The sequence below is a fragment of the Aethalodelphis obliquidens genome, unplaced genomic scaffold (assembly GCF_003676395.1).
Source record: "Aethalodelphis obliquidens isolate GAN/ISIS:26980383/991018 unplaced genomic scaffold, ASM367639v1 scaffold459, whole genome shotgun sequence".
NCBI classification, from domain to species: domain Eukaryota; kingdom Metazoa; phylum Chordata; class Mammalia; order Artiodactyla; family Delphinidae; genus Aethalodelphis; species Aethalodelphis obliquidens.
Window position 1 is genome coordinate 1 of NW_020838373.1, and position 9,964 is coordinate 9,964.

Sequence of the window (9,964 nt, forward strand, 5' to 3'; positions counted from 1 at the left end):
ACACACACACACACACACACACACACACACACACACACACACACACGGTCCATCCAAGACATCCAAGGACCTTGCTTGCCTCCAGCCCAAGCAAAACAACATTCACCAGGTAATGGACAGCTTCCTTGGGGTCCGTCGTCTCCCCTCCCCATCCCCTCCGTGTCCCCGGAAGGACCCTGGTGAACGGGGCCCCTCTCATGCACCTGCTCTTGCTGCTGCTGCTGCTGGGCCATCAGCCACCTCCTCCGGCCCAAAGCCATCTGCCGGCGACTGGCCTCCCAGTGGTACGCACTGCCCATGATGGTGGCGGTGACAGAAGGCCCCAGGCAGGGGCTGGGGGCAGGCAGAGCCCAGGAGGCTGCCACTGCCCCCACCACTTCCGTCTCCTCCCACCTCAACCCCCTGGCCTGTGACCAGAACCACCTCACAATACGGCCGGCCGCTACCGGGGGCAACTGGGCAGCCCCTCCCCGCCCCCCCCCCCCGCCACCCCCCACCCACCACCCCCGCCTGCCCTGGGAAGGAGGGGGGTGTTCTTCCCACGCCTCCTAGAGAGCATCTGTAAAGTACCTTTCTCTCCAGGGCCCTGGGCAGGTAGAAGACACCTTTCCACCTAAGCCTTGAGTTTCAGGGGGCCCCGGGGGACGATCCCCCGAGTGGTCTGGCTTTCCTCTCCGGTTTCTTTCTCCCACCCTTCCCAGGATTCCAGCCTCCTCATCTGGCCCTCTGCTGACCCCTCCCTTCCCTCCTCCCTCAGTCCTCCGTCTCCCCCGCTGTGCTGACTCAAGAACAAACAGGGACTTCCCCGGTGGTCCAGTGGTTAGGACTCCGCGCTTCCACTGCAGGGGGCACAGGTTCCATCCCTGGTTGGGGAACTAAGAGCCCGCATGCCGCGTGGAGCGGCCACAGAAGACCAAAAAAAGGAAAAGAAGATACGAGACCCGGCCAGCTCTCACTGAGGTGTGAGCTCTGTGAAGGCAAAGTGGCTTATTAGAAAGCACCCTGGTTCCGGGGATTGGATGCACCGGGCTCAAGCCTACCCTCCCTCTCTTCCTCTGACCCGGGACTCAGCTCACCTCTCTGGGCCTCAGTTTCCTTGCCCGGAAAACCAGAAGGGTAGCACTTGTTACCTTCCTCACGGGGTTCACACAGGACCACGTGGGTCAATGGATGAGAGGTATGTGAAATGAAATATAAAATCGCTCAGCTACAGGTTGGTATTATTTATTATCCTACCCGATTTTCATCCCGTTGGGGAGGAAAAATTCGTCCTCTAGCCTTCTAGGTTCTGTGGGCTGGTCTAATGACCAGATTGACATCGGACAGACTCATAGGAGAAAAACAGGTATAATTACGTATGTTCAGGGATCCCATAAGGATACGAGACCCAAGGGCAGCTGAGGCTTATATGCCCTCCTGAGCTAAGGAATGCGATAAGGGCCTGGGCTTCAAAGCAGAGAAGGGTGAGTCACCGGGACAAAAAGACGGGCAGACCAGACGTTTGCCCTTCTTGTCATGGGATGTTGCCCTGCTGTGCAGGTGGGTCTCTCAGATAAAAGTTGTCTCTGATAATAACTCTCTCTGAGCCAGGCCCCCTATCTAAATTCTTTAGGCAGTTGAGGGGGAGGTAGAAAGCTCTTCCTGTGTCCTTGGGGCCTCCACGGCCTTCAACGCAAATAGCCCCAGGCCGAAGTGGCACATTCTGGGGAGAGTCATTTTGAACTCCTTGGGTCTTCAGGAGGTGGAGTGGCCAGGGGAGGGTGTCATTTCGTGAAGCCCGGGGGAAGGCTTCTGGGGGCAGGGACTGGGTGGACTGTTGGTCTTTCCCCAAAGATATAAATTTTTCTAGAAACGGCAGAGGCTGAGTCCAACTGGAAGCAAGAGGAGGGTATAGGTGGAGAAGGGGCTTCGACCCGGCCTCAGCCTCAAGCACTGTTGTTGGTGGAGGGAGGGTGCAGGGTGCAGCCCTTGAACCTGAAAACGGGTTCAAACAGAGAGTTTGAACCTCAAACAGAGAGTCCGTCTGTCAGTTCAGGCGGCCAGTCTGGTGGAGTCATCTAGCGCTCTGGAGTCAAACAGACTCGGGTTCAATCCCGCCTGTGTCACCGACTACCTGGGGGAACTTGGGCAGGTCACTCAGCGTCTCTGAGCCTTTCCTCTGAAGGTTGTTGGAAGACACTATAGGATGCTTGGGAAGTGCCCACCGTCACAGTGGGCATCTGGCTATGGCCAGCTGCTGGGGGCGCCCCAGCTCTGCTGAGGGGCCAGTGGGACCTGAGCCTTGCCGGAAAACTTTCTCCCTTTTTCAAAGAGGTGCTATACTCCCTTCTCCTCGTCCTAGCACCCAGGGATGTCATTTGCAAGGACAGATACACAAGGGTTTCCAGATACAAAAAATGAAATGGAGGCTTGTCACTGGACATTTATTTTCACAGCACATTTATCTTCCTATAAACGAATTCTGCGAATATTTAGGTGGAAAGTACCTATTTTAAGAGAAAGAGAAAGAGAAAGGCACTTGACTGTCTCCGTCATTAAATGGGCAAAAGAGGAAGCGGGTTCCTGTTGGTATCTCTTCCTCCCTCGATTTCCCTCTTCCTGTCCTCCTACCTTAGGAGGACCAGGGCTCAGATGTGGAGACGCTCAGGGTAGGGGAGGTGGGCTGGGCTGAATCTGGGGAACTGTTTCCAACCCTCTGAGCCAGTCCTCCCGCGAGAGGAGGGATTTTCAGGGCAAATCTGCCAAGGCTGCGCCCTCCCGATTCTCATCTCCCTTTCCGAGCCCCTCTCGTGCCTTCCCCCTGTGCAAGCTGCCTCTCCCAACCCCACCTCTGACCTCAGAACTCCTTCCAGCTCTCGATTCTACTCCGTAGCCCACTCCGCCCCCTGTCGATTTGGATTTTAACTCATATCAGCCCTCGGGGAACTTCCCGTGCTGTTAACTGATTGTAGCCACTCGCACATTGCATTTTTAATAGAGCTGGTTATTATAGAGACCCAGAATCCTTTGCTGCGGAGAGAACAGGGTACAGTTAGAAGCGTGGGCCAGGTAAATCTTATGAAATACCGGCTGCGTTATTTAACAGGCGTGCGAATGCGATCTAGCGGCTCTCCCAGCTCTGATCAGCCTCCTCCCCTGCAGGGTAGGGGTCATGATACCTCCATCCTGGAGGTGTTGTGATGCTGGGAGGAAATAATCCACGTCACACATCGGGTTCAATAAACAGAGGCTTTTATTGTTATAGTAGTTCACGAATTTAAGATGCCATCTTTTGTGAGAGGTACCGTTCTTTTACCTAGCCCTGAAGAAAGACAGGACGAAAGAAACAAAGAAAGACGTGCTGCGATGTTAAACGGCGAGAGTGCTTTCTCCTGGCGTCGAATGTAAGACGCATGCTGGCTCCTGAGACGTAAAGCTGTGAAAACGATGGGCATCTTGGAATGGACAAAATCAGGCATCACTGTGGAGTGTGACGCCTTCTGTTGGGGGCTGTTGAAAGACCAAAAAGAAAATGTGGGGATTTGCTGGCCTCCGTGATGGCAGCCAAGTTGCGAAAAGCCCAGTTCTTGGTTGAGTCTAACTAGTTTGATGGATCCAGTCTAGCCGGGCAGGAAACTTGCTCTCCAGCACACAGACTCTTACGTTGTAGCGCCAGGACCCCGAGCACGTTCGGGGCGGGGGCAGGGGGGTGAGGAGCAGAAGGTCTGCTGGTCCACGCGCACCCCCTGATCACGTGGCTGGGAAAAACCATCTCCCTTTCCGACTGCGAAGTCAGACAGACCGATCCAGTTCTGTTGCTAGTCATAAAAGTGAAAGCTTTTGTTCTGTGACTGGGAAAAGGGAGAAGGCGGGAGAAAGGAGAATTGAGGGCGAGAGGGCGGGGTCAGAGAGAAGGGAGAGGAGGTCAGAGAAAACAAAATGGTATCTCCCTCCCTGTCTCTTCAACTAGGGCAAGCTGACAAGTGATGAAAAGAAACCTGAGGGAGCTGTCCAAGGGGTCAGGGTAAAACTTGAGGGGAAGGCAGCGCTGCTGCAGGGCCAGGAAAAACAGATACAGTGAGGCCTGGACTTGAAGAGGCTGTCCTCCCCAGCTGGCAGGGCACCCAGCAGGCTTCTGATGCCCAGGGATGGAACACTTAGAAGCGCTTGGAGTTGGCAGCCTCGGCACGGGCAGACCTTATCTGAGCGTGCAAGGCTTCCTCGGCAGCAAAGAGCAGTGGATGTGGTTGAGCGGCAGCCAGAGGAGAGGAATGGAAGAACACGGCAGATGCCCCTTGCTGACCACAGGGACGAGGTCACGTTCACCTGTGTGATCCCAGGACCCACACGGTGACAGGCACAGAGTTAGGTGTGATACCAGAGAATCAGTTGAATCAAGACTCTTAAAAACAGGATATCAGAAGATTTTCTAAAAAAAAAAAAAGAGAAGTCATATATATGTGTGTGTGTGTGTGTGTGTGTGTGTGTGTGTGTGTGTGTGTGTGTATACACTCACTTTTTAATATGGTAAAGTTGGCATCTGAAACTGATGAGAAGATGGACTATTTCATATATGATATTGGGACAACTGGGTAGCCATCCAGACAAAATAAAATCAGATCTATACCTGAACTCAAATACTAGGACAAATGGGAAGTAGGTCAGAGATGGAAACGCGAAAAGATCAACAGTTCAAAAGACGGTGGGCAGGGGATAGGAACGCGCAGTTCACAGAAAATAATAATGGATCTCAAGCGCATGAAAAGCTGTGCAACCTTGCTCATAGTAAGAGATAACATTGGATAGTATGCAAAAGTTTGATAACATGATGGTTGGGCAAGGCTGTGGGAAACGCACTGGTTGAGAAGGCTATCTGTGCTCTTCCAGTCTCTGTCTCTGGCTTATCATTTCCAACTCCCTGGCAGCAATGATAACTGGGTCCATAGTGAGATTGTAGGACGCTTGGACAAAGGAAGGCTCACCAGCCAGCCACGTCCTGGTGTTGCCTGAACTTTTATAGGCACTTTCGTCTGTACACATGGATGTGAGCTGGCTGAGGGGCACTGACTCACGTTAACCGAACTCACAAGAAGCTGGTGCGTGAATTAGAATGCTAAGTCGTTAATTGACAAAGGGAGATACGGCTTTGCAATGACAGAACATGCATGTCTGCAATCCAAGGTACCTCGTTCTAAAGATCAAAATACCTAGGAAGCTAAACTGGTGAGCACAAGATGACCTGATAAACATGGAAGCAAGCAGAAATGTAGTGGAACACAGTGAGGGTCGTAATAATTACCGCGAGCCAGGAGGCCTGCTAATCTCTTTCTGTACGGACAAATCGCATTATTTAATATTTACACATTCATGTGTTCAACCAGATTCGTGTGTTCATGTGTCTAGCATGTGTCAGGCCGTATTCTAAACACTGAGGAGATAAAGTTCCCTGCTCTGGAGCTTACTTACATGCTATTAGGCTAGAAGGCAATAAACAAATAAACGTGTAAGATGTCAGGTGACATGTGCTATGGAGTAAAATAAAACCAGGAGAACGAGGGGAGATTGAGCACAGGACTATATGTTAATATTCTCATTTTTCTAGATGAAGAGGGTAAGCTACAGAGAAGTGAGTTGCGATATTTTCCCTTACATTTGGTACTTACAGGAATACCATATCCCAGGCGTGTCTCGTAATTCTTAAGATCGTGTCTAATAATTTCTCATTTCCTTATCTCCAATTTACAGATAACGTGGCTACACCGAAGACAGACGGTTAAGCGGGGAGGCCAAGTCACGCACCAGGTCACGTGATTATTAACAGGTGGAGCGGGATTAGAGACTAGGTGTTCCGAGTCTCTGCTCTTAACCGCTGCACCAGACAGCTTGTTCCTGTCTCTCTTCAGACAGACCTGTGTGTCAGGCTCAGCAACACTTACTCTCATAGTGGGCGGGACACACAAGAACCACTTCTCTTTCTTTTGGTGCCCTTTTCTAGGTCCCGTGCTCTTCATAGATGGATCCGACCTCTTCCGCTAAGTAGCTGTGTAGTCTTGGGCAAAGTTGCTCACCCTCTCTGTGTCAACCGCTCCGTCTGTAGGTAAACTTTGAAAGTCTGATATAAGGAAAGCACTTAGCGCAAAGCCCGGCCCAAGCAATAAATGTTTCCTCTTGTGTTGTTACAGGCAACACAGCTGCTCAGTTGTTTCAGTGTCACAGCCATGACGCCTTCACTGGAACCTCGTTGGACACTAGGGCCCACATTCTAGACTACCAAACCAAGGTCGCCTCACTAGCTCCCTTTATAGCCCCTCAACCCCACACGGTAGGCACTAAGGTTTCCACTTCTCAGCTGGGGAGTTAAGGCTCTGGAGGTGAAGGAGTTTGCCCTAGTGGCCTGCAGCCGCGGCAGGGCGGGGGTCCTGACAACCAGGGCAGCAGTGCTCGCAGGGAGCGATCTCGGGTCCCCAGTTCTCACCGCAGCCCCTGCCAGGCGACACCGGACAGGCACTCCTGGACTCCCAGCCTTCGACTGGGTCTTCGGCCTGGACAGAGCCAGCCCGTGGGACCCTGTCGTCTTCACAGTGAAGACCAGATGACGTTTTTCGTACTCGGACCAGTCTGCTGCGAATCAATTGCGCAGACGCCCTCCTCTATTCTCCCACCCCCAATTCCCCCGAATTCTGTCTACGGGAGAGCTGGTGCCAACGAAGAGGTCCGCCCCGGCCCAGCCTCCGCTCGTGCGCGCAGAGGCGGTGCCGAGGACTGGGCGGATCAACCCGCGCGGCTACACCTACCCGCGCGGAGAGGGCGGGGCATGCAAATTTAAAATGGCGCTCCAGCCCGAGGACGGCGAAGCTACCGCAGGTACCGAATTCCTCTTCTACGGTGTAGAGAATAAAAAATCTTCCCGAGAGTGTGGTGTGGTGCCACCCACAGTACTGTCACCGAAGCAAAGGAAGTGAGACCTCGAGTGAGCAGTGACAGGGGTCACACTGAGTCCAATATGGATGCGAGGAGGACGGAGACAGCGATGGCAGGTCGCTGGGTATCGCTTCTCGGCCTTTTGGCTAAGATCAAGTGTAGTATCTGTTCTTATCAGTTTAATATCTGATACGTTCTCTACCCGAGAACATCGTATTAAACGGATTTTTGGATTCCGGAGTCGGGGTGGGAGCTTGCTCCGCCCGCTCCACGCATCGACCTGGTATTGCAGTATTTCCAGGACTGGTGCACCCTTCCCGGGGAAATAACTGAGGTTTAAAAAGTAAGAGCTGTGGTTTATGGTTTTTTTATCGCCCAGTTACAGGTTTTTTTTTTTTTTTACGTTTGCGAGGTGTAACACTGCCCTTCTGTGGAAGTTCTTTTTGTGTCTGCTGTTCATCTTGCGGACCTAAGTGGCTAGGTTATGGGTGTTTGCGAAGCGTGACTAGTGGGAGGGAAGAGAAGGGTACTTTCTGCGGAACCTTGTCCCCAACTTTCTACGGGGCAGCGTGAGGAGATGAGAGTTCGTGTTCGGGTTTGAAAAAAGAGCCCACCGCGCGTAAGTTGCGGGATCTACTTCTGCTGTGAGTCTTGTGCGGTTTGAACGAAAGTTCACCACGCGCGAGGAAGGATAAAGAGTGGTCTCCGTCCGGGTTTAAATACCTACCTCATAGTGTTACCAGGAGAATTAAGTAAGATGGAGTGTGTGAAGTACTCAGCCAAGGGACTGGCATACAGTGAGTTCTCTGTGGCTCGTAGCGGTGAGTTTGGCCCAGGAAGCTAGTTTAATCTTCCTCGGGAAACGTACAAAGTAACACATCAACTTTGACCACCAAAACTCACATTGTTTTCCAGTGTGTGTGACTTAAGAAATCAGTGCTTCTCAATCTTCTCAATCTAAGGTGCACGGGGGTCGCCTGTGGACCTTACAGGAATGCAGGTTCTGGTTCAGTAGGGGTCACGGACTGAGTTGTGCCCCCAAAGTTCGTATCTGTAAGCTCTATCCGGAGGGGAGGCCTCTGGGGCCGGTGAGGTTTGGAAGAGGTGATGGGGGATGGGGTCCTCTTGTTGGGATTAGCTCCCCAATGAGAGGAGGCACGGGAGAGCTTATCCTTTCCCTCTCTCTAACACGTGAGGAGAGGGAGGGGAGTCCACCACGTGCAAGCCAAGCCAAGACTATCCCCAGAACCCTGCCAGGCTGGCGCCCCGATCGGGGACTTCCAGTCTCCGGAACTGTGACAAAATCCATTTACGTTCTTGAAGCCACCGGCCTGTGGCGTTGTATTTTGGCAGCCCTGGCAGCCCTCTCAAACTAAGACCGGAGGTGTGACTTGGTGCCTGCGTCCTGCATTTCTCACCGGCTCCAGGGCGATGCGGATGTTGCTGTTCACAGACTCGCGCTTTGAGCAGCAAGGGCCTAGAACAGATTACTAGGAAGTGACCCTAAACGCTGTATGTTTTCCCTGACGATGAGTACTTTCAATGTTCTCCTGTACCTCTGCAACAGCGATCTGTTATGGTAACTCCGAACCCCTAACAGCTCTGGCCTGTCAGAGGCACTCAGCAAGTCATTGCCAGAGAGAAGAATATCCGGATGAGCCAAGGGCTGTGCCTGACAGTTGGCTGCCGGGCCTCGGGGGAAGACCTCTGCCCTTGGAAGACCTTTGGAAGCCCCGGGGGTGAGTCAGGCAGCCTCTCTCCCCTCTGAGGTTTGGGGGTGATGACACTTCCTCAGGGTCCTGTAAAGGTAAAATGAGATTGTGACCAGGAACGTGCCATAAGCAGTGCCTGGCTCACACACGGAGGCACTAACAAACCGTCGGTGAGTAGATCTGAGCCCCACGAAAGGTTTCTCGGCCTCTGGACTGGAACTCCTTGATGCAACGCTCATGTTGGCCTCCTGACCTGGAAGCTGACCAGACTGTCCCGGTCAGGGCAGCCAGCGGGCCCGGGCGGGAGGATAAGAATGGGGGTGGGGGTGGGGGTGGCGGGACCGGGTTTGATTCCTGGTCGGGGTTACCGGGAGCTGCGGCGCGGCCACAAAAATAGAACAAAAAACAAAAACAGATATCTGAAATACCACTTCAACACGTAATTAATACGGAGCTATTTGACAGTTTTTAATACCAAGCCTTTGCGATCCCGTGTGTATTTCACACTTAACAGCACATATGGGTTAGGAGGAACCACCTTCCTAGCGCTCCCTAGCTGCGAGTGGCTAGTGGCTGTGACAGCGCAGGTCAACAGAATGGGGATGAGAGTGGAGGGAAACGAGTGAGGCGCTTGCCTTGGCCAAAAAATTTCAGGGAGCACCAAAAACCCAGTAATCAAAATAAATCTCTCGATTATCTTAGGATCCAGGCAAGATGCACTGTATCAAAATATTCCTTATCTTGATTGCTGAAGAGCGTTTCGGGGCGGCACTCCCTTAAATGTTTCGCCCGCCCGCCCCGAAGACTAGTTTCTCACTGGCCTCACCTAGTCCTGGCCCCGGATAATAATACTGATACCCACCCCGCGGAGTTACGGGGAGAATCAAATGAGTTAATACACACGGAGCGCTCGGCAGAGGGGCGGGCACTGGGAAGGGCTCAGGCAGCACCCGCCATCAGGCTTTCCCTGCGGCAGGGTGAAACGACCCCATTGGGTTTCAGTCCTGCATCAGTGATACCTTCTAAGAGCTCTTCTGAGATCCAGTGAAAGAAATAGAAACTCCCCAACTAAAGTGAAGCTCTGTTAGGAAGGGGGATGGAAAAGGTTTACGCTGCCTGGGCAGCCTGCGGCCTTTGCCACAGAGAAGCGTTGCCGCTGCGAAACTTCATCCCCACTTTGCCAGAGGCCTTAATTTATTTACGGGCCTTGATGCCCAGAGCGTCCCTGGCAGTCACTCTCCTCTCTGGTGTCCTGCCACCCCAGGCCAGATCTTCCCCTCTTCACCCCTGGATCGGGCCAGGACCCTCCTAAGCGCTTCTCCGATTCAGTCTGTTTTGCACACCTTCTGTTC

General features: G+C 52.8%; 1 long non-coding RNA gene and 1 other non-coding gene across 3 annotated transcripts; one reads left to right on the plus strand and one right to left on the minus strand.

The window, feature by feature from the left end:
- Positions 1–3,214: 3,214 nt before the first annotated feature.
- Positions 3,215–6,904, minus strand: LOC113616753 (uncharacterized). 2 transcript variants are annotated; one of them, XR_003431402.1, is made up of 3 exons: positions 6,455–6,858; positions 5,916–6,070; positions 3,215–4,408 (listed from the first exon to the last, which is right to left on the minus strand). It is a non-coding gene; the product is annotated as an uncharacterized LOC113616753 (long non-coding RNA). The 2 variants fall into 2 exon arrangements; XR_003431401.1 differs by having other exon boundaries at positions 5,916–6,904.
- Positions 6,905–7,026: 122 nt separating this feature from the next.
- Positions 7,027–7,217, plus strand: LOC113616755 (U2 spliceosomal RNA). Its single transcript, XR_003431404.1, has one exon. It is a non-coding gene; the product is annotated as a U2 spliceosomal RNA (small nuclear RNA).
- The last annotated feature ends 2,747 nt before the right edge of the window (positions 7,218–9,964 follow it).